The 4,769-nt window shown below is 39.5% G+C and overlaps 1 protein-coding gene across 5 annotated transcripts in view; it reads left to right on the forward strand.

Annotated features, from left to right (window-relative positions):
* The window catches only part of LIG4 (ligase IV, DNA, ATP-dependent), a 7,882-nt gene extending 7,713 nt beyond the window's left edge, over nucleotides 1–169 (forward strand). For all 5 annotated transcript variants that reach the window (XR_824476.1, XR_824474.1, XR_824475.1 and 2 more), the window contains one exon: nucleotides 7–169. The gene's annotated coding sequence lies outside the window, so the exon portion shown is untranslated. The remainder of the gene's footprint in view (nucleotides 1–6) is intronic.
* The last annotated feature ends 4,600 nt before the right edge of the window (nucleotides 170–4,769 follow it).

Here is a 4,769-nt window from a genome sequence, read left to right on the forward strand (position 1 = left end):
CTGTACATTTTGAAAAATATGTTTCATGACATCAGTTAAATACTTGGAATTTGGTACTTGAGAAACTGTGTGTAGATTGTTTGTAAATAGTTATTTTATTCAAACAGAGGAACAAATGTATGTTATTTTGTTGTATTTCTTAACTTAAATAAAATATTTAATATGCTATTAAAATAATTTATATTTATTTTTAAAAATTCATAATTGTTATTTCAGTCAAGTAGACGTTAAGGCATCAATGTCATTTTGATTTAAGTCGGTTCCTGTTGAAGAGCCTTTGTGTTTCATATTACTAAATGAGCTTTATTAAAAATTTTAAATTTGTATAGTTTTACCCAATGTCTATTGAGAAAAATTGCAAAATATGTGTAGTGAAGAGAAAAGGACACAATTTTACCACCAAAGATGATAACATCTACTATTTTACGTTATTGATGATAAGGAAAGTACAAAATACATATTTTCAGTGTCAACAAGTGTAAAATAAGCTATCATGCTTTATATGATTAGCTTTTCTCAGTAAATGAGGAGCACATTTCCGGTCACTAAGCTGTAGCGGTTGCTGCGCCTTGTCCCACTGACTGGTCTGTGACGTGCTGGACCTGGGCCTCACTGGTCTCCAGGTCACTTCACCGTGTCACCTGTACTTCTTTCTTGTACGTTGCAGTAAATTGTTTACATTATTAGGAATGGAATTGCTGATTCCAAGTTATGTATTTTTCAGTGATTTGAGACACACTGTGAAACTCTGGCAAGAATGCCTTTCTAGAGTCTCCTCATCTTTAAATGCTGGAGAGTTCAGTTTCTAGACCTGTTCTCCCTCTTTTCAGTCCACAAGTGTTTGAATCCTGCCCAGTGGCTTTAAATGCACTAACGACTCCCACATTTCTTTAGTCCCAGTTTCTTTGCTTGAGTTCACATATCTGACCATTTACATAGCATCACATGAAGTCATTTGGCCCTCTCAACCTGTCCAACCATAACTATTCTTTTTTTTACTCATAGAAGAAAATGGTAAATGCAACAAGGAGGCTGACATAATGAACCTGTATGTGCATAGGACCCATTCTCAACAATTAGCAATTATCAATCTTTTTCATATTTACAGACCTCTGAATTATTTTGAAGCAACCTTAGATCACATAATTTCATCTAATGATATTTCATAGACTTCTTGATTTCTCAAACATCTTTTTAAAAAATTTGTATTGAAGCATAGCGGATTAACAATGTTGTGTCGGTTTGGGTGTACAGCAAAGTGGCTCAGTTGCATATATATATTTGGCCATTCTTTTCAGATTCTTTTCCCATTTAGGTTATTATAAAGTATTGGGCAGAATTTCCTGTGCTATACAGCGGATCTTTGTTGGTTATCTGTTTTAAGTAAAGCAGTGTGTATATGTCCAAGTGTGTACATCCCAAACTCCCAGTCTGCCCCTTACCCTAAGTCTTCCCTGTGGCAATCTTAAAATCATTCTCCAAGTCTGTGGGTCTGATTCTGCTTTATAAAATAAGCAAACTAGACCTCATCCACACAGTTCCCCACTTCACTAAATTGTATGTCTACTCACCAGGCTGCTCAAGTAGCTTCATCCCTGACTCCCCATCTGCTCTCATAGCTTCAGTGCATAGCATATCTTGTTGGATCCAGCCTCCAAACAGATTCACCACTTAGGGTAACCATAGTCTACACCTCACCCCTTAACTACTTACAGTAACTAGTCTACATCTCTTCACTGCATAGTGATTACTATAGTCTACCCTGTTTGACCTACTGGACTTAAGAATGACCTCTTAATTGGCCTTTTTCCTTGTACACTTCACTACAATCTCTTCTCCCAAACAGAATTTTTACTTTTAAACATGCAAGTCATTTCATATTACTTCCCTGGTCAAAAGTACTGAATCACCATCACTAATAATGTCCAGTGACTTGAGATGGCCTGTTAGTTCTGCATTCCCTGACTTTGTAAAGACAGAATCCTCCCAAGTAGGTAGATTGACTGGAGGTGAGCAAAGGGAGCTTTCTAGAGTGATGCAAAGATGATATGTCATTGTGCTGCAGTTACATGGACGTGCACATCCTCCAAAGCTTCTGAACTTGAGATTTATACATTCTACTCTGTAAATCGTAGTTAGATAGTTACTAAATACTAAAAACGTAGTTGACTGTATAGTTACATACAGACAAAATGGTTCAACAACACTTCTTTCAGAAAGTAAATATTGCAAAAAGAAGAGCAGTAAAATATTTCCAAGTAGTAGGCGTTTCCCATGAATATGTGCTGAGTTGCTCTGAGTGTCTCAGACCTGTCCAACTCTGCGGCCCCGTGGTGGACTGTAGCCTGCCAGGCTTCTCTGGAGGCTCCCTCCTCCATGGGGGAATTCTCCAGGAAAGAACACTGGAGTGGGTTGCCACGTCCTCCTCCAGGGGATCTTCCCAGCCCAGGGATCAAACCCAGGTCTCCTGCATTGAGGTGGATTCTTTTCTAACAGCCACCAGGGAAGCCCATGAATATGGGATGAGCCAATATTAATATGTTAGGTCGTGTAACTCTGTTAATTGATTAAAGAGCAATACAAAATTGGTATAGAAATTCTACTGCATTCTTCGTCAAGGAAGTAAAAATAAGTAAAAACAGACTTCTTAAACATGAATGCTTTAAAAAACCAGTAGCTTTGGAAATTTGGGGATGATGATGGCACTAACAATGGTTTTTGCATCTCTTACAAATTAGCACATAAAAACCAGATGGAACAGCTAGATAATAACAAAACACCCAAGGACAACATTTATGACAGGACCAGGTAATGAGGTGTCCCCAAAAATCTAAATGTGCAAGAGGTAAGGGTAAACAGGTGAACTACAAGTCTCAGTGGGATTAATATTTGAATGAAAAAGAAGGATCATATGGGCCTCTCAGGGCCCTGAGAAACCCAGAAACTACACAGATAATCAGCAGATGTTTATTGAAAAGCACAGAGGACCAGACGGAACACCCTGAAACTGGGAGGGGTTTTGTCCAAGACAGCAGCAGGAGAGGAAAAGGAGCCCCACCCAGACCCAAAGGCACCGTCTAGACCAGTGCTCAAGGCTGAGCCACCGTCAGTCCTTCCAGGACTGGAAATAAACTACTGGGGTTGGGTTTAAAAAAAAAAAAAAAGGCAAGCTAGGGATAATAGAGACAAGAAATCCAAGGTCTAAATGAAAGTGGGGAATGAAATAGCCAACATTTTCAGGAAGCAAGTCACCGTGTTTTGGAAAAGAGCAGTGAGAGTTCTGTGAAATGAGAAGTTACTCTTGACTACAGGTTCTTCCAAACATTCAGGGGAATTAATCTCATCCAAAAATGGACAACTAAGAAGTATGGAGACTGAAGACACAAAGCATTAACATTACTCTCAAAGTGAAAGTGAAAGTTACTTGGTCGTGTCCCACTCTGCGACCCCATGGACTATAGACAGTCCATGGAGTTCTCCAGGCCAGAATACTGGAGTGGAGTGGAGTGGCCTTTCCCTTCTCCAGGGGATCTTCCCAACCCAGGGATCGAACCCAGGTCTCCCACATTGCAGGTGGGTTCTTCACCAGCTGAGCCACAAGGGAAGACCAACATTAGTCTGGCACAGGCTTATTGCTCAAATAATAGCAGGTGTTGTTTTGTAGAGTTAGTGTACTTCCTGTTATGGGATAAAACAGATGAACTGACGCTCATGAGATCTCGAGAATATCAGTACCTAAAATTTTGGTAATCAGTTTTTTTGTTTGTTCTTTTGCCTTTTTTTTTTTTTTTGGTTGTGCCATGCAGCTTGTGGGATCTTGGTTCCCCAAATCCCCCAACAAGGGATCGAACTCATGCCCCCTGCTGCAGAAGTGCAGAGTCCTAACCACTGGACCACCAGGGAAGTCCCTGTTAATCAGTTTCGACTGATGACTATAAAATTGTCAAAGCTCCTGATAGTCTTACTAAATGGCACTATGTTCCTTAGATGCTTCTACTTGTTCATTAAGGAATCGGGCAGCTACTGCCAACTTGAAGGCGTGCCCTTTCAAGAAATCAAAGTAAATTGAATTCTGAGGATAATCCAGGCCTTCAAGTTCTTGCAAAATGTATCATAATACTTAAGAGCAAAAATACCACTCAACACTCTGCATTCCCTAATTTTTATGTAATCTAAATAGCTGTGAAAAGAAGAGAAGTGAAAAGCAAAGGAGAAAAGGAAAGATAGAAGCATCTGAATGTAGAGTTCTGAAGAATAGCAAGGAGAGATAAGAAAGCCTTCTTTGCTGATCAATGCAAAGAAACAGAGGAAAACAATAAAATGGGAAAGACTAGAGATCTCTTCAGGAAAATTAGAGATACCAAGGGAACATTTCAGGCAAAGATGGGCTCAGTAAAGGACAGAAACAGTATAGACCTAACAGAAGCAGAAGATATTAAGAAGAGGTGGCAAGAATACACAGAAGAACTGTACAAAAAAATTTCATAACCCAGATAATCACGATGGTATGATCACCCACCTAGAGCCAGACATTCTAGAATGTGAAGTCCAGTAGGTCTTAGGAAGCATCACTACGAACAAAGCTAGTGGAGGTGATGGAATTCCAGTTGAGCTATTTCAAATCCTGAAAGATGATGCTGTGAAAGTGCTGCACTTAATATGCCAGCAAATCTGGAAAACTCAGCAGTGGGCAGAGGACTGGAAAAGGTCAGTTTTCATTCCAATCTCAAAGAAAGGCAATGCCAAAGAACATTCAAACTACCACACAA

The sequence above is a fragment of the Bison bison genome, unplaced genomic scaffold (assembly GCF_000754665.1).
Source record: "Bison bison bison isolate TAMUID 2011002044 unplaced genomic scaffold, Bison_UMD1.0 scf7180017864527, whole genome shotgun sequence".
Lineage (NCBI taxonomy): Eukaryota > Metazoa > Chordata > Mammalia > Artiodactyla > Bovidae > Bison > Bison bison.